We start from the raw sequence: 21,418 nt of genomic DNA, 5'->3' as shown, positions 1-21,418 counted from the left end.
TAAATACAAAAGGCACAATGCCGACTAAGGGACAACAAGATTGACTCTTCTTACTGACTTTGTTTTGAACCATTCCTGTGACACTAGTTATAGATTCCGATGCTTCACTTCAGGTTTACTGTATCCCTTGGACCTTCTTATTGACGCTGAAACACAGAAATTGAATCGGAATTAAATACAAACGACACAATGCCGACTTAAGTACAAGAAGACTGACTCTACCTACTGTCTTATGTTTTGAACCATTCCTGTGGCACTCGTTATAGATTACGATGCTTTACTTCAGGTTTACTGTATCCCTTGGACTTTCTTATAGACGATGAAACACAGAAATTGCATCGGAATGAAATACAAAGGGCACAATGCCGACTTATGTACATGAGGACCGACTCTTCCCACTGATTATGTTTTGAACCATTCCTGTGACATTAGTTATAGATTCCGATGCCTCACTTCAGGTTTACTGTATCCCTTGGACCATCCTATTGACGATGAAACACAGAAATTGCATCGGAATTAATTACAAAAGGCAAAATGCCGACTTAAGTACACGAAGACTGACTCTTCTTACTGTCTATGATTTGAACCATTCCTGTGACACTAGTTATAGATTCCGGTGCTTCACTTCAGGTTTAGTGTATCCCTCTGACTTTCTTATTGACGATGAAACACAGAAATGGCTTCGGAATTAAATAAAAAAGGCACAGTGCCGACTTAAGTACAAGAGGACTGACTCTTCGTAATGTCTATGATTTGAACCATTCCTGTGACACTAGTTATAGATTCCGATGCTTCACTTGAGGTTAACTGTACCCCTTGGACTTTCTTATTGACAATGAAACACAGAAATTGCATCGGAATTAAATACAAAAAGCACAATGCCGATTTAAGAACAAGAAGACTGATTCTCCTTAGTGACTATATTTGAACCATTCCTGTGACACTAGCTGTAGATTCCGATGCTTCACTTCAGGTTTACTGTATCCCTCTGACCTTCTTGTTGACGATGAAACACAGAAATTGCATCGGAATTAAATACAATACCCACAATGCCGACTTAAGTACAAGAAGACTGACTCTTCTTACTGTCTATGTTTTGAACCATTCCATTGACACTAGTTATAGATTCCGATGCTTCAATCCAGGTTTACTGTATCCCTTGGACCTTCTTATTGACGATGAAACACAGAAATTGTATCGGAATTAAATACAAAAGGCAAAATGCTGACTTAAGTACACGAAGACTGACTCTTCTTACTGTCTATGATTTGAACCATTCCTGTGACACTAGTTATAGATTCCGATGCTACACTTCAGGTTTACTGTATCCCTTGGACCTTCTTATTGTCGATGAAACACAGAAATTTCATCGGAATTAAATACAAAAGGCACAATACCGACTTAAGGACGAGAAGATTGGCTCTTCTTACTGACTTTGTTTTGAACCATTCCTGTGACACTAGTTATAGATTACGATGCTTCGCTTCAGGTTTACTGTATCCCTTGGATCTTCTTATTGACGCTGAAACACAGACATTGAATCGGAATTATATACAAAAGGCACAATGCCTACTTAAGTACAAGAAGACTGACTCTTCCTACTGTCTATGTTTTGAACCATTCCTGTGACACTCGTTATAGATTACGATGCTTTACTTCAGGTTTACTGTATCCCTTGGACCTTCTTATTGACGATGAAGCACAGAAATTGCATCGGAATTAAATACAAAAGGCACAATGCCGACTTAAGTACATGAAGACCGACTCTTCCTACTGACTAAGATTTGAACCATTCCTGTGACTCTAGTTACAGATTCCGATGCTACACTCCAGGTTTACTGTATCCCTTGGAACTTCTTATTGACGATGAAACACAGAAATTGCATCGGAATTAAATAGAAACGGCACAATGCCGACTTAAGTACAAGAGGACTGACTCTTCTTACTGACTATGTTTTGAACCATTCCTGTGACACTAGTTATAGATTCCGATGCTTCACTTCAGGTTTACTGTATCCCTAGGACCTTCTTATTGACGATGAAACACAGAAATAGCATCGGAATTAAATACAAAAGGCAAAATGCCGACTTAAGTACACCAAGACTGACTCTTCTTACTATCTATGATTTGAACCATTCCTGTGACACTAGTTATAGATTCGGATGATACACTCCAGGTTTACTGTATCCCTTGGACATTCTTATTGACGATGAAACACAGAAATTGCATCGGAATTAAATACAAAAGGCACAATGCCGACTAAGGGACAACAAGTTTGACTCTTCTTACTGACTTTGTTTTGAACCATTCCTGTGACACTAGTTATAGATTCCGATGCTTCACTTCAGGTTTACTGTATCCCTTGGACCTTCTTATTGACGCTGAAACACAGAAATTGAATCGGAATTAAATACAAACGACACAATGCCGACTTAAGTACAAGAAGACTGACTCTACCTACTGTCTTATGTTTTGAACCATTCCTGTGGCACTCGTTATAGATTACGATGCTTTACTTCAGGTTTACTGTATCCCTTGGACTTTCTTATAGACGATGAAACACAGAAATTGCATCGGAATGAAATACAAAGGGCACAATGCCGACTTATGTACATGAGGACCGACTCTTCCCACTGATTATGTTTTGAACCATTCCTGTGACATTAGTTATAGATTCCGATGCCTCACTTCAGGTTTACTGTATCCCTTGGACCATCTTATTGACGATGAAACACAGAAATTGCATCGGAATTAATTACAAAAGGCAAAATGCCGACTTAAGTACACGAAGACTGACTCTTCTTACTGTCTATGATTTGAACCATTCCTGTGACACTAGTTATAGATTCCGGTGCTTCACTTCAGGTTTAGTGTATCCCTCTGACTTTCTTATTGACGATGAAACACAGAAATGGCTTCGGAATTAAATAAAAAAGGCACAGTGCCGACTTAAGTACAAGAGGACTGACTCTTCGTACTGTCTATGATTTGAACCATTCCTGTGACACTAGTTATAGATTCCGATGCTTCACTTGAGGTTAACTGTACCCCTTGGACTTTCTTATTGACAATGAAACACAGAAATTGCATCGGAATTAAATACAAAAAGCACAATGCCGATTTAAGAACAAGAAGACTGATTCTCCTTAGTGACTATATTTGAACCATTCCTGTGACACTAGCTGTAGATTCCGATGCTTCACTTCAGGTTTACTGTATCCCTCTGACCTTCTTGTTGACGATGAAACACAGAAATTGCATCGGAATTAAATACAATACCCACAATGCCGACTTAAGTACAAGAAGACTGACTCTTCTTACTGTCTATGTTTTGAACCATTCCATTGACACTAGTTATAGATTCCGATGCTTCAATCCAGGTTTACTGTATCCCTTGGACCTTCTTATTGACGATGAAACACAGAAATTGTATCGGAATTAAATACAAAAGGCAAAATGCTGACTTAAGTACACGAAGACTGACTCTTCTTACTGTCTATGATTTGAACCATTCCTGTGACACTAGTTATAGATTCCGATGCTACACTTCAGGTTTACTGTATCCCTTGGACCTTCTTATTGTCGATGAAACACAGAAATTTCATCGGAATTAAATACAAAAGGCACAATACCGACTTAAGGACAAGAAGATTGGCTCTTCTTACTGACTTTGTTTTGAACCATTCCTGTGACACTAGTTATAGATTACGATGCTTCGCTTCAGGTTTACTGTATCCCTTGGATCTTCTTATTGACGCTGAAACACAGACATTGAATCGGAATTATATACAAAAGGCACAATGCCTACTTAAGTACAAGAAGACTGACTCTTCCTACTGTCTATGTTTTGAACCATTCCTGTGACACTCGTTATAGATTACGATGCTTTACTTCAGGTTTACTGTATCCCTTGGACCTTCTTATTGACGATGAAACACAGAAATTGCATCGGAATTAAATACAAAAGGCACAATGCCGACTTAAGTACATGAAGACCGACTCTTCATACTGTCTATGATTTGATCCATTCCTGTGACACTAGTTATAGATTCCGATGCTACACTCCAGGTTTACTGTATCCCTCGGACCTTCTTATTGACGATGAAACACAGAAATTGCATCGGAATTAAAAACAAACGGCACAATGCCGACTTAAGTACAAGAAGACTGACTCTACCTACTGTCTATGATTCGAACCATTCCTGTGACACTCGTTATACATTACGATGCTTTACTTCAGGTTTACTGTATCCCTTGGACTTTCTTATTGACGACGAAACACAGAAATTGCATCGGAATGAAATACAAAAGGCACAATGCCGACCTAAGTACATGAAGATCGACTCATCCTACTGACTATGTTTTGAAACATTCCTGTGTCACTAGCTATAGATTCCGATGCTTCACTTCAGGTTTAGTGTATCCCGCTGTCTTTCTTATTGACGATGAAACACAGAAATGGCTTCGGAATTAAATACAAAAGGCACAATGCCGACTTAAGTACAAGAGGACTGACTCTTCTTACTGTCTATGTTATGAACCATTCCTGTGACACTAGTTATGAATTCCGATGCTTCGCTCCAGGTTCACTGTATCGCTTGGACCTTCTTATTGACAATGAAACACAGAAATTGCATCGGAATTGAATACAAAAAGCACAATGCTGACTTATGAACAAAAAGACTGACTCTACTTACTCACTATGTTTGAACCATTCCTGTGACACTAGCTATAGATTCCGATGCTTCACTTCAGGTTTACTGTATCCCTCTGACCTTCTTGTTGACGATGAAACACAGAAATTGCATCGGAATTAAATACAAAAGACACAATGCCGACTTAAGTACAAGAGGACTGACTCTTCTTACTGTCTATGTTTTGAACCATTCCTGAGTCACTAGCTATAGATTCCGATGCTTCACTTCAGGTTTAGTGTATCCCGCTGACTTTCTTATTGATGATGAAACACAGAAATGGCTTCGGAATTTAATACAAAAGGCACAATGCCGACTTAAGTACAAGAGGACTGACTCTTATTACTGTCTATGTTTTGAACCATTCCTGTGACACTAGTTACAGATTCCGATGCTACACTCCAGGTTTACTGTATCCCTTGGAACTTGTTATTGACCATGAAACACAGATATTGCATCGGAATTAAATACAAAAGGCACAATGCCGACTTAAGGACAAGAAGACTGACTATTCCTACTGACTTTGTTTTGAACCATTAGTGTGACACTAGTTATAGATTCCGATGCTTCACTTCAGGTTTACTGTATCCCTTGGACCTTCTTATTGACGATGAAACACAGAAATTGCATCGGAATTAAATACAAAAGGCACAATGCCGACTTAAGTACAAGAAGACTGATTCTTCTTACTGACTATGTTTTGAACCATTCCTGTGACACTAGTTATAGATTCCGATGTTTCACTTCAGGTTTACTGTACCCCTTGGACCTTCTTATTGACGATGAAACATAGAAATTGCATCGGAATGAAATACAAAAGGCAAAATGCCGACTTAAGTACACGAAGACTGACTCTTCTTACTGTCTATGTTATGAACCATTCCTGTGACACTAGTTACAGATTCCGATGCTACACTCCAGGTTTACTGTATCCTTTGGACCATCTTATTGACGATGAAACACAGAAATTGCATCGGAATTAAATAGAAAAGGCACAATGCTGACTTAAGTACAAGAGGACTGACTCTTCTTACTGACTATGTTTTGAACCATTCCTGTGACACTAGTTATAGATTCCGATGCTTCACTTTGGGTTTACTGTATCCCTTGGACCTTCTTATTGACGATGAAACACAGAAATTGCATCGGAATTAAATTCAAAAGGCAAAATGCTGACTTAAGTACACGAAGACTGACTCTTCTTACTGTCTATGATTTAAACCATTCCTGTGACACTAGTTATAGATTCCGATGTTACACTCCAGGTTTACTGTATCCCTTGGACCTTCTTATTGACGATGAAACACAGAAAATGCATCGGAATTAAATACAAAAGGCACAATGCCGACTTAAGGACAAGAAGATTGACTCTTCTTACTGACTTTGTTTTGAACCATTCCTGTGACACTAGTTATAGATTCCGATGCTTCACTTCAGGTTTACTGTATCCCTTGGATCTTCTTATTGACGCTGAAACACAGAAATTGAATCGGAATTAAATACAAAAGTCACAATGCCGACTTAAGTACAAGAAGACTGACTCTTCCTACTGTCTATGTTTTGAACCATTCCTGTGACACTCGTTATAGATTACGATGCTTTACTTCAGGTTTACTGTATCCCTTGGACCTTCTTATTGACGATGAAGCACAGAAATTGCATCGGAATTAAATACAAAAGGCACAATGCCGACTTAAGTACACCAAGACTGACTCTTCTTACTGTCTATGATTTGAACCATGCCTGTGACACTAGTTATAGATTCGGATGATACACTCCAGGTTTACTGTATCCCTTGGACATTCTTATTGACGATGAATCACAGAAATTGCATCGGAATTAAATACAAAAGGCACAATGCCGACTAAGGGACAACAAGATTGACTCTTCTTACTGACTTTGTTTTGAACCATTCCTGTGACACTAGTTATAGATTCCGATGCTTCACTTCAGGTTTACTGTATCCCTTGGACCTTCTTATTGACGCTGAAACACAGAAATTGAATCGGAATTAAAAACAAACGACACAATGCCGACTTAAGTACAAGAAGACTGACTCTACCTACTGTCTTATGTTTTGAACCATTCCTGTGGCACTCGTTATAGATTACGATGCTTTACTTCAGGTTTACTGTATCCCTTGGACTTTCTTATTGACGATGAAACACAGAAATTGCATCGGAATGAAATACAAAGGGCACAATGCCGACTTATGTACATGAGGAGCGACTCTTCCCACTGATTATGTTTTGAACCATTCCTGTGACATTAGTTATAGATTCCGATGCCTCACTTCAGGTTTACTGTATCCCTTGGACCATCTTATTGACGATGAAACACAGAAATTGCATCGGAATTAATTACAAAAGGCAAAATGCCGACTTAAGTACACGAAGACTGACTCTTCTTACTGTCTATGATTTGAACCATTCCTGTGACACTAGTTATAGATTCCGGTGCTTCACTTCAGGTTTAGTGTATCCCTCTGACTTTCTTATTGACGATGAAACACAGAAATGGCTTCGGAATTAAATAAAAAAGGCACAGTGCCGACTTAAGTACAAGAGGACTGACTCTTCGTACTGTCTATGATTTGAACCATTCCTGTGACACTAGTTATGAATTCCGATGCTTCGCTCCAGGTTCACTGTATCCCTTGGACCTTCTTATTGACAATGAAACACAGAAATTGCATCGGAATTGAATACAAAAAGCACAATGCTGACTTATGAACAAAAAGACTGACTCTACTTACTGACTATGTTTGAACCATTCCTGTGACACTAGCTATAGATTCCGATGCTTCACTTCAGGTTTACTGTATCCCTCTGACCTTCTTGTTGACGATGAAACACAGAAATTGCATCGGAATTAAATACAAAAGACACAATGCCGACTTAAGTACAAGAGGACTGACTCTTCTTACTGTCTATGTTTTGAACCATTCCTGAGTCACTAGCTATAGATTCCGATGCTTCACTTCAGGTTTAGTGTATCCCGCTGACTTTCTTATTGATGATGAAACACAGAAATGGCTTCGGAATTAAATACAAAAGGCACAATGCCGACTTAAGTACAAGAGGACTGACTCTTATTACTGTCTATGTTTTGAACCATTCCTGTGACACTAGTTACAGATTCCGATGCTACACTCCAGGTTTACTGTATCCCTTGGAACTTGTTATTGACGAAGAAACACACAAATTGCATCGGAATTAAATACAAAAGGCAAAATGCCGACTTAAGGACAAGATGACTGACTCTTCTTACTGACTATGTTTTGAAACATTCCTGTGTCACTAGCTATTGATTCCGATGCTTCACTTCAGGTTTAGTGTATCCCGCTGTCTTTCTTATTGACGATGAAACACAGAAATGGCTTCGGAATTAAATACAAAAGGCACAATGCCGACTTAAGTACAAGAGGACTGACTCTTCTTACTGTCTATGTTTTGAACCATTCCTGTGACACTAGTTATGAATTCCGATGCTTCGCTCCAGGTTCACTGTATCCCTTGGACCTTCTTATTGAAAATGAAACACAGAAATTGCATCGGAATTGAATACAAAAAGCACAATGCTGACTTATGAACAAAAAGACTGACTCTACTTACTGACTATGTTTGAACCATTCCTGTGACACTAGCTATAGATTCCGATGCTTCACTTCAGGTTTACTGTATCCCTCTGACCTTCTTGTTGACGATGAAACACAGAAATTGCATCGGAATTAAATACAAAAGACACAATGCCGACTTAAGTACAAGAGGACTGACTCTTCTTACTGTCTATGTTTTGAACCATTCCTGAGTCACTAGCTATAGATTCCGATGCTTCACTTCAGGTTTAGTGTATCCCGCTGACTTTCTTATTGATGATGAAACACAGAAATGGCTTCGGAATTAAATACAAAAGGCACAATGCCGACTTAAGTACAAGAGGACTGACTCTTATTACTGTCTATGTTTTGAACCATTCCTGTGACACTAGTTACATATTCCGATGCTACACTCCAGGTTTACTGTATCCCTTGGAACTTGTTATTGACCATAAAACACAGATATTGCATCGGAATTAAATACAAAAGGCACAATGCCGACTTAAGGACAAGAAGACTGACTATTCCTACTGACTTTGTTTTGAACCATTAGTGTGACACTAGTTATAGATTCCGATGCTTCACTTCAGGTTTACTGTATCCCTTGGACCTTCTTATTGACGATGAAACACAGAAATTGCATCGGAATTAAATACAAAAGGCACAATGCCGACTTAAGTACAAGAAGACTGATTCTTCTTACTGGCTATGTTTTGAACCATTCCTGTGACACTAGTTATAGATTCCGATGCTTCACTTCAGGTTTACTGTACCCCTTGGACCTTCTTATTGACGACGAAACATAGAAATTGCATCGGAATAAAATACAAAAGGCAAAATGCCGACTTAAGTACACGAAGACTGACTCTTCTTACTGTCTATGTTATGAACCATTCCTGTGACACTAGTTACAGATTCCGATGCTACACTCCAGGTTTACTGTATCCTTTGGACCATCTTATTGACGATGAAACACAGAAATTGCACCGGAATTAAATAGAAAAGGCACAATGCTGACTTAAGTACAAGAGGACTGACTCTTCTTACTGACTATGCTTTGAACCATTCCTGTGACACTAGTTATAGATTCCGATGCTTCACTTCGGGTTTACTGTATCCCTTGGACCTTCTTATTGACGATGAAACACAGAAATTGCATCGGAATTAAATTCAAAACGCAAAATGCTGACTTAAGTACACGAAGACTGACTCTTCTTACTGTCTATGATTTAAACCATTCCTGTGACACTAGTTATAGATTCCGATGTTACACTCCAGGTTTACTGTATCCCTTGGACCTTCTTATTGACGATGAAACACAGAAATTGCATCGGAATTAAATACAAAAGGCACAATGCCGACTTAAGGACAAGAAGATTGACTCTTCTTACTGACTTTGTTTTGAACCATTCCTGTGACACTAGTTATAGATTCCGATGCTTCACTTCAGGTTTACTGTATCCCTTGGATCTTCTTATTGACGCTGAAACACAGAAATTGAATCGGAATTAAATACAAAAGTCACAATGCCGACTTAAGTACAAGAAGACTGACTCTTCCTACTGTCTATGTTTTGAACCATTCCTGTGACACTCGTTATAGATTACGATGCTTTACTTCAGGTTTACTGTATCCCTTGGACCTTCTTATTGACGATGAAGCACAGAAATTGCATCGGAATTAAATACAAAAGGCACAATGCCGACTTAAATACATGAAGACCGACTCTTCCTACTGACTAAGTTTTGAACCATTCCTGTGACTCTAGTTACTGATTCCGATGCTACACTCCAGGTTTACTGTATCCCTTGGAACTTCTTATTGACGATGAAACACAGAAATTGCATCGGAATTAAATAGAAACGGCACAATGCCGACTTAAGTACAAGAGGACTGACTCTTCTTACTGACTATGATTTGAACCATTCCTGTGACACTAGTTATAGATTCCGATGCTTCACTTCAGGTTTACTGTATCCCTAGGACCTTCTTATTGACGATGAAACACAGAAATAGCATCGGAATTAAATACAAAAGGCAAAATGCCGACTTAAGTACACCAAGACTGACTCTTCTTACTGTCTATGATTTGAACCATTCCTGTGACACTAGTTATAGATTCGGATGATACACTCCAGGTTTACTGTATCCCTTGGACATTCTTATTGACGATGAAACACAGAAATTGCATCGGAATTAAATACAAAAGGCACAATGCCGACTAAGGGGCAACAAGATTGACTCTTCTTACTGACTTTGTTTGAACCATTCCTGTGACACTAGTTATTGATTCCGATGCTTCACTTCAGGTTTACTGTATCCCTTGGACCTTCTTATTGACGCAGAAACACAGAAATTGAATTGGAATTAAATACAAACGACACAATGCCGACTTAAGTACAAGAAGACTGACTCTACCTACTGTCTTATGTTTTGAACCATTCCTGTGGCACTCGTTATAGATTACGATGCTTTACTTCAGGTTTACTGTATCCCTTGGACTTTCTTATTGACGATGAAACACAGAAATTGCATCGGAATGAAATACAAAGGGCACAATGCCGACTTATGTACATGAGGACCGACTCTTCCCACTGATTATGTTTTGAACCATTCCTGTGACATTAGTTATAGATTCCGATGCCTCACTTCAGGTTTACTGTATCCCTTGGACCATCTTATTGACGATGAAACACAGAAATTGCATCGGAATTAATTACAAAAGGCAAAATGCCGACTTAAGTACACGAAGACTGACTCTTCTTACTGTCTATGATTTGAACCATTCCTGTGACACTAGTTATAGATTCCGGTGCTTCACTTCAGGTTTAGTGTATCCCTCTGACTTTCTTATTGACGATGAAACACAGAAATGGCTTCGGAATTAAATAAAAAAGGCACAGTGCCGACTTAAGTACAAGAGGACTGACTCTTCGTACTGTCTATGATTTGAACCATTCCTGTGACACTAGTTATAGATTCCGATGCTTCACTTGAGGTTAACTGTACCCGTTGGACTTTCTTATTGACAATGAAACACAGAAATTGCATCGGAATTAAATACAAAAAGCACAATGCCGATTTAAGAACAAGAAGACTGATTCTCCTTAGTGACTATATTTGAACCATTCCTGTGACACTAGCTGTAGATTCCGATGCTTCACTTCAGGTTTACTGTATCCCTCTGACCTTCTTGTTGACGATGAAACACAGAAATTGCATCGGAATTAAATACAATACCCACAATGCCGACTTAAGTACAAGAAGACTGACTCTTCTTACTGTCTATGTTTTGAACCATTCCATTGACACTAGTTATAGATTCCGATGCTTCAATCCAGGTTTACTGTATCCCTTGGACCTTCTTATTGACGATGAAACACAGAAATTGAATCGGAATTAAATACAAAAGGCAAAATGCTGACTTAAGTACACGAAGACTGACTCTTCTTACTGTCTATGATTTGAACCATTCCTGTGACACTAGTTATAGATTCCGATGCTACACATCAGGTTTACTGTATCCCTTGGACCTTCTTATTGTCGATGAAACACAGAAATTTCATCGGAATTAAATACAAAAGGCACAATGCCGACTTAAGGACAAGAAGATTGGCTCTTCTTACTGACTTTGTTTTGAACCATTCCTGTGACACTAGTTATACATTACGATGCTTTACTTCAGGTTTACTGTATCCCTTGGACTTTCTTATTGACGACGAAACACAGAAATTGCATCGGAATGAAATACAAAAGGCACAATGCCGACCTAAGTACATGAAGATCGACTCATCCTACTGATTATGTTTTGAATCATTCCTGTGACACTAGTTATAGATTCCGATGCCTCACTTCAGGTTTACTGTATCCCTTGGACCATCTTATTGACGATGAAACACAGAAATTGCATCGGAATTAAATACAAAAGGCACAATGCCGAATTAAGTACAAGAAGACTGACTCTTCTTACTGTCTATGTTTTGAACCATTCCTGTGTCACTAGCTATAGATTCCGATGCTTCACTTCAGGTTTAGTGTATCCCGCTGTCTTTCTTATTGACGATGAAACACAGAAATGGCTTCGGAATTAAATACAAATGGCACAATGCCGACTTAAGTACAAGAGGACTGACTCTTGTTACTGTCTATGTTTTGAACCATTCCTGTGACACTAGTTATGAATTCCGATGCTTCGCTCCAGGTTCACTGTATCCCTTGGACCTCCTTATTGACAATGAAACACAGAAATTGCATCGGAAATGAATACAAAAAGCACAATGCTGACTTATGAACAAAAAGACTGACTATTCCTACTGACTTTGTTTTGAACCATTAGTGTGACACTAGTTATAGATTCCGATGCTTCACTTCAGGTTTACTGTATCCCTTGGACCTTCTTAGTGACGATGGAACACAGAAATTGCATCGGAATTAAATACAAAAGGCACAATGCCGACTAAAGTACAAGTAGGCTGACTCTTTCTACTGTCTAAGTTTTGATTATTCCTGTGACACTAGTTATAGATTCCGATGCTTCACTTCAGGTGCACTGGATCCCTTGGACCTATTTATTGACGATGAAACACAAAAATTGCATCGGAATTAAATACAAAAGGCACAATGCCGACTTAAGTACATGAAGACCGACTCTTCCTACTGACTATGATTTGAACCGTTCCTGTGACACTAGTTATAGATTCCGATGCTTCACTTGAGGCTTACTGTATCCCTTGGAACTTCTTATTGACGATGAAACACAGAAATTGCATCGGAATTAAATACAAAAGGCACAATGCCGACTTAAGTACAAGAAGATTGACTCTTCTTACTGTCTTTGTTTTAAACCATTCCTGTGACACCAGTTATAGATTCCGATGCTTCACTCCAGGTTAACTGTATCCCTTGGACCTGCTTATTGACGATGAAACACAGAAATTGCATCGGAATTAAATACAAAAGGCAAAATGCCGACTTAAGTACACGAAGACTGACTCTTCTTACTGTCTATGATTTGAACCATTCCTGTGACACTAGTTATAGATTCCGATGCTTCACTTCAGGTTTAGTGTATCCCTCTGACTTTCTTCTTGACGATGAAACACAGAAATGGCTTCGGAATTAAATACAAAAGGCACAATGCCGACTGAAGTACAAAAGGACTGACTCTTCTTACTGTCTATGTTTTGAACCATTCCTGTGACACTAGTTATAGATTCCGATGCTTCACTTGAGGTTAACTGTATCCCTTGGACCTTCTTATTGACGATGAAACACAGAAATTGCATCGGAATTCAATACAAAAGGCACAATGGCGACTTAAGTACAAAAGGACTGACTCTTCTTACTGTCTATGTTTTGAACCATTCCTCTGACACTCGTCATAGATTCCGATGCTTCACTTGAGGTTTACTGTATCCCTTGGACCTTCTTATTGACGCTGAAACACAGAAATTGAATCGGAATTAAATACAAAAGGCACAATGCCGACTTAAGTACAAGAAGACTGACTCTTCCTACTGTCTATGTTTTGAACCATTCCTTTGACACTCGTTATAGATTACGGTGCTTTACTTCAGGTTTACTGTATCCCTTGGACCTTCTTATTGACGATGAAACACAGAAATTGCATCGGAATTAAATACAAAAGGCACAATGCCGACTTAAGTACATGAAGACTTACTCTTCCTACTGACTATGTTTTGAACCATTCCTGTAACACTAGTTACAGATTCCGATGCTACACTCCAGGTTTACTGTATCCCTTGGACCTTCTTATTGACGATGACACACAGAAATTGCATCGGAATTAAATAGAAAAGGCACAATGCCGATTTAAGTACAAGAGGACTGACTCTTCTTACTGACTATGTTTGAACCATTCCTGTGACACTAGTTATAGATTCCGTTGCTTCACTTCATGTTTACAGTATCCCTTGGACCTTCTTGTTGACGATGAAACACACAAATTGCATCGGAATTAAATACAAAAGGCAAAATGCCGTCTTAAGTACACGAAGACTGACTCTTCTTACTGTCTATGATTTGAACCATTCCTGTGACACTAGTTATAGATTCCGATGCTTCACTGCAGGTTTACTGTATCCCTTGGACCTCCTTATTGACGAAGAAACACACAAATTGCATTGGAATTAAATACAAAATGCACAATGCCGACTTAAGGAAAAGGAGACTGACTCTTCTTACTGACGATGTTTTGAACCAATCCTGTGACACTAGCTATAGATTCCGATGCTTCACTTCAGGTTTAGTGTATCCTTCTGGCTCTCTTATTGACGATGAAACACAGAAGTGGCTTCCGAATTAAATACAAAAGGCACAGTTCCGACTTATGTACAAGAGGACTGACTCTTCTTACTGTCTATAGTTTGAACCATTCCTGTGACACTAGTTATAGATTCCGATGCTTCACTTGATTTTGAGTGTATCCCTTGGACCTTATTATTGACGATAAAACACAGAAATTGCATCGGAATTAAATACAAGAGGCACAATGCCGACTTAAGTACATGAAGACCGACTCTTCCTATGTCTATGTTTTGAACCATTCCTGTGACACTAGTTATTGATACCGATGCTTCACTTGAGGTTTACTGTATCGCTTGGACCTTCTTATTCACGAAGAAACACAAAAATTGTATCGGTATTAAATACAAAAGGCACAATGCAGACTTAAGTACATGAAGACCGACTCTTCCTACTGACTATGCTTTGAACCATTCCTGTGGCACTAGTTATAGATTCCGATGTTTCACTTGAGGTTAACTGTATCCCTTGGACCTTCTTATTGACAATGAGACACAGAAATTGCATCGGAATTAAATACTAAAGGCACAATGCCGACTTAAGTACAAGAAGACTGACTCTTCTTACAGTCTATGTTTTGAACAATTCCTGTGACACTAGTTATAGATTCCGATGCTTCACTCCAGGTTTACTGTATACCTTGGACAAAAGGCACAATGCAGACTTAAGTACATGAAGACCGACTCTTCCTACTGACTATGCTTTGAACCATTCCTGTGGCACTAGTTATAGATTCCGATGTTTCACTTGAGGTTAACTGTATCCCTTGGACCTTCTTATTGACAATGAGACACAGAAATTGCATCGGAATTAAATACTAAAGGCACAATGCCGACTTAAGTACAAGAAGACTGACTCTTCTTACAGTCTATGTTTTGAACAATTCCTGTGACACTAGTTATAGATTCCGATGCTTCACTCCAGGTTTACTGTATCCCTTGGACCTTCTTATTGACGATGAAACACACAAATTGCATCGGAATTAAATACAAAAGGCAAAAAGCCGACTTAAGTACACGAAGACTGACTCTTCTTACTGTCTATGAATTGAACCATTCCTGTGACACTAGTTATAGATTCCGATGATACACTCCAGGTTTACTGTATCCCTTGGACCTTCTTATTGACGATGAATCACAGAAATTGCATCGGAATTAAATACAAAAGGCACAATGCCGGCTTAAGGACAACAAGATTGACTCTTCTTCCTGTCTATGTTTTGACCCATTCCTGTGACACTAGTTATAGATTCCGATGCTTCACTCCAGGTTTACTGTACCCCTTGGACCTTCTTATTGACGAAGAAACACACAAGTTGCATCGGAATTAAATACAAAAGGCACAATACCGGCTTAAGGACAAGAAGACTGACTCTTCGTACTGATTATGCTTTGAACCAATCCTGTGACACTAGCTATAGATTCCGATGCTTCACTTCAGGTTTAGTGTATCCCTCTGACTCTCTTATTGACGATAAAACACAGAATTGCTTCGGAATTAAATACAAAAGGCACAATGCCGACTTAAGTACAAGAGGACTGACTCTTCTTACTGTCTATGGTTTGAACCATTCCTGTGACACTAGTTATAGATTCAGATGCTTCACTTGAGGTTTACTGTATCCCTTGGACATCCTTAATGACGCTGAAACACAGAAATTGAATCGTAATTAAATACAAAAGGCACAATGCCGACTTAAGTACAAGAAGGCTGTCTCGTCCTATTGTCTATGTTTTGAACCATTCCTGTGACACTCGTTATAGATTACAATGCTTTACTTCAGGTTTACTGTATCCCCTGGACCTTCTTATTGACGATGAAACACAGAAATTGCATCGGAATTAAATACAAAAGGCACAATGCCGACTTAAGTACATGAAGACCGACTCTTCCTACTGATTATGTTTTGAACCATTCCTGTGACACTAGTTATAGATTCCGATGCCTCACTTCAGGTTTACTGTATCCCTTGGACCATCTTGTTGACGATGAAACACAGAAATTGCATCGGAATTAAATAAAAAAGGCACAATGCCGAATTAAGTACAAGAAGACTGACTCTTCTTACTGTCTATGTTTTCTACCATTCCTGTGACACTAGTTATAGATTCCGATGTTTCACTCCAGGTTTACTGTACACCTTGGACCTTCTTATTGACGAAGAAACACACAAATTGCATCGGAATTAAATACAAAATGCACAATGCCGACTTATGGACAAGAAGACTGACTGTTCTTACTGACAATGTTTGAACCAATCCTGTGACACTAGCTACAGATTCCGATGCTTCACTTCAGGTTTAGTGTATCCCTCTGACTCTCTTATTGACGATGAAACACAGAAATTGCTTCGGAATTAAATGCAAAAGGCACAATGCCGACTTAAGTACATGAAGACCGACTCTTACTACTGACTATGTTTTGAACCATTCCTGTGACACTAGTTATTGATACCGATGCTTCACTTGAGGTTTACTGTATCCCTTGGACCTTCTTATTGACGACGAAACACAAAAATTGTATCGGTATTAAATACAAAAGGCACAATGCCGACTTAAGTACATAAAGACCGACTCTACCTACTGACTATGCTTTGAACCATTCCTGTGACACTAGTTATAGATTCCGATGCTTCGCTCCAGGTGTACTGTATCCCTTGGACCGTCTTATTGACAATGAAACACAGAAATTGCATCGGAATTAAATACAAAAAGCACAATGCCGACTTAAGAACAAGAAGACTGACTCTACTTACTGACTATGTTTGAACCATTCCTGTGACACTAGCTGTAGATTCCGATGCTTCACTTCAGGTTTACTGTATCCCTCTGACCTTCTTGTTGACGATGAAACACAGAAATTGCATCGGAATTAAATACAATACCCACAATGCCGACTTAAGTACAAGAAGACTGACTCTTCTTACTGTCTATGTTTTGAACCATTCCATTGACACTAGTTATAGATTCCGATGCTTCAATCCAGGTTTACTGTATCCCTTGGACCTTCTTATTGACGATGAAACACAGAAATTGTATCGGAATTAAATACAAAAGGCAAAATGCTGACTTAAGTACACGAAGACTGACTCTTCTTACTGTCTATGATTTGAACCATTCCTGTGACACTAGTTATAGATTCCGATGCTACACATCAGGTTTACTGTATCCCTTGGACCTTCTTATTGTCGATGAAACACAGAAATTTCATCGGAATTAAATACAAAAGGCACAATGCCGACTTAAGGACAAGAAGATTGGCTCTTCTTACTGACTTTGTTTTGAACCATTCCTGTGACACTAGTTATACATTACGATGCTTTACTTCAGGTTTACTGTATCCCTTGGACTTTCTTATTGACGACGAAACACAGAAATTGCATCGGAATGAAATACAAAAGGCACAATGCCGACCTAAGTACATGAAGATCGACTCATCCTACTGATTATGTTTTGAATCATTCCCCTGACACTAGTTATAGATTCCGATGCCTCACTTCAGGTTTACTGTATCCCTTGGACCATCTTATTGACGATGAAACACAGAAATTGCATCGGAATTAAATACAAAAGGCACAATGCCGAATTAAGTACAAGAAGACTGACTCTTCTTACTGTCTATGTTTTGAACCATTCCTGTGTCACTAGCTATAGATTCCGATGCTTCACTTCAGGTTTAGTGTATCCCGCTGTCTTTCTTATTGACGATGAAACACAGAAATGGCTTCGGAATTAAATACAAAAGGCACAATGCCGACTTAAGTACAAGAGGACTGACTCTTGTTACTGTCTATGTTTTGAACCATTCCTGTAACACTAGTTATGAATTCCGATGCTTCGCTCCAGGTTCACTGTATCCCTTGGACCTCCTTATTGACAATGAAACACAGAAATTGCATCGGAATTGAATACAAAAAGCACAATGCTGACTTATGAACAAAAAGACTGACTCTACTTACTGACTATGTTTGAACCATTCCTGTGACACTAGCTATAGATTCCGATGCTTCACTTCAGGTTTACTGTATCCCTCTGACCTTCTTGTTGACGATGAAACACAGAAATTGAATCGGAATTAAATACAAAAGGCACAATGCCGACTTAAGTACAAGAAGACTGACTCTTCCTACTGTCTATGTTTTGAACCATTCCTTTGACACTCGTTATAGATTACGGTGCTTTACTTCAGGTTTACTGTATCCCTTGGACCTTCTTATTGACGATGAAACACAGAAATTGCATCGGAATTAAATACAAAAGGCACAATGCCGACTTAAGTACATGAAGACTTACTCTTCCTACTGACTATGTTTTGAACCATTCCTGTAACACTAGTTACAGATTCCGATGCTACACTTCAGATTTACTGTATCCCTTGGACCTTCTTATTGACGATGAAACACAGAAATTGCATCGGAATTAATTACAAAAGGCACAATGCCGACTTAAGTACACAAAGACTGACTCTTCTTACTGTCTATGATTTGAACCATTCCTGTGACACTAGTTATAGATTCCGATGCTTCACTTCAGGTTTAGTGTATCCCTCTGAGTTTCTTATTGACGATGAAACACAGAAATGGCTTCGGAATTAAATACAAAAGGCACAATGCCGACGTAAGTACAAAAGGATTGACTCTTCTTACTGTCTATGTTTTGAACCATTCCTGTGGCACTAGTTTTAGATTCCTTTGTTTCACTTGAGGTTAACTGTATCCCTTGGACCTTCTTATTGACGATGAAACACAGAAATGGCATCGGAATTAAATACAAAAGGCACTACGCCGACTTAAGGACTAGAAGATTGACTCTTCTTACTGACTTTGTTTTGAACCATTCCTGTGACACTAGTTATAGATTCCGATGCTTCACTTCAGGTTTACTGTATCCCTTGGACCTTCTGATTGACGCTGAAACACAGAAATTGAATCAGAATTAAATACAAAAGCACAATGCCGACTTAAGTACAAGAAGACTGACTCTTCCTACTGTCTATTCTTTGAACGATTCCTGTGACACTCGTTATAGATTACGGTGCTTTACTTCAGGTTTATTGTATCCCTTGGACCTTCCTATTGACGATGAAACACAGAAATTGCATCGGAACTAAATACAAAAGGCACAATGCCGACTTAAATACATGAAGACCGACTCTTCCTACTGACTATGCTTTGAACCATTCCTGTGACACTAGTTATAGATTCCGATGTTTCACTTGAGGTTAACTGTATCCCTTGGACCTTCGTATTGACGATGAGACACAGAAATTGCATCGGAATTAAATACTAAAGGCACAATGCCGACTTAAGTACAAGAAGACTGACTCTTCTTACTGTCTATGTTTTGAACCATTCCTGTGACACTAATTATAGATTCCGATGCTTCGCACCAGGTGTACTGTATCCCTTGGACCGTCTTATTGACAATGAAACACAGAAATTGCATCGGAATTAAATACAAAAAGCACAATGCCGACTAAAGAACAAGAAGACTGACTCTACTTACTGACTATGTTTGAACCATTCCTGTGACACTAGCTATAGATTCTGATGCTTCACTTCAGGTTTACTGTATCCCTTTGACCTCCTTGTTGACGATGAGACACAGAAATTGCATCGGAATTAAATACAAAAGGCACAATGCCGACTTAAGTAAAAGAAGACTGACTCTTCTTTCTGTCTATGTTTTGTACCATTCCATTGACACTAGTTATAGATTCCGATGCTTCACACCAGGTTTACTGTATCCCTTGGACCTTGTTATTGACGATGAAACACACAAATTGCATCGGCATTAAATAGAAAAGGCACAATGCCGACTTAAGTACAAGAAGACTGACTCTTCTTACTGACTATGTTTTGAACCATTCCTGTGACACTAGTTACAGATTCCGATGCTACACTCCAGGTTTACTGTATCCCTTGGACCTTCTTATTGACGATGAAACACAGATATTGCATCGGAATTAAATACAAAAGGCACAATGCCGACTTAAGGACAAGAAGACTGACTATTCCTACTGACTTTGTATTGAACCATCAGTGTGACACTAGTTATAGATTCCGATGCTTCACTTCAGGTTTACTGTATCCCTTGGACCTTCTTATTGACGATGAAACACAGAAATTGCAACGTAATTAAATACAAAAGGCACAATGCCGACTTAAGTACACGAAGACTGACTCTTCTTACTGTCTATGCTTTTGAACCATTCCTGTGACACTAGTTATAGATTCCGATGCTTCGCTCCAGGTTTACTGTATCCCTTGGACCTTCCTATTGACGATGAAACATAGAAATTGCATCGGAATTAAATACAAAAGGCAAAATGCCGACTTAAGTACACGAAGACTGACTCTTCTTACTGTCTATGATTTGAACCATTCCTGTGACACTAGTTATACATTCCGATGCTGTACTACATGTTTACTGTATCCCTTGGACCTTCTTATTGACGATGAAACACAGAAATTGCATCGGAATTAAATACAAAACGCACAATGCCGGCTTAAGTACAAGAAGATTGACTCTTCTTACTGACTTTGTTTTGAACCATTCCTGTGACACTAGTTATAGATTCCGATGCTTCGCTCCAGGTTTACTGTATCCCTTGGACCTTCTTATTGACGATGAAACATAGAAATTGCATCGGAATTAAATACAAAAGGCAAAATGCCGACTTAAGTACACGAAGGCTGACTCTTCTTACTGTCTATGATTTGAACCATTCCTGTGACACTAGTTATACATTCCGATGCTATACTACAGGTTTACTGTGTCCTTTGGACCTTCTTATTGACGA

The sequence above is a fragment of the Schistocerca serialis genome, chromosome 12 (assembly GCF_023864345.2).
Source record: "Schistocerca serialis cubense isolate TAMUIC-IGC-003099 chromosome 12, iqSchSeri2.2, whole genome shotgun sequence".
Classification (NCBI taxonomy): Eukaryota; Metazoa; Arthropoda; class Insecta; order Orthoptera; family Acrididae; genus Schistocerca; species Schistocerca serialis.
This window is presented reverse-complemented; position numbering follows the sequence as displayed.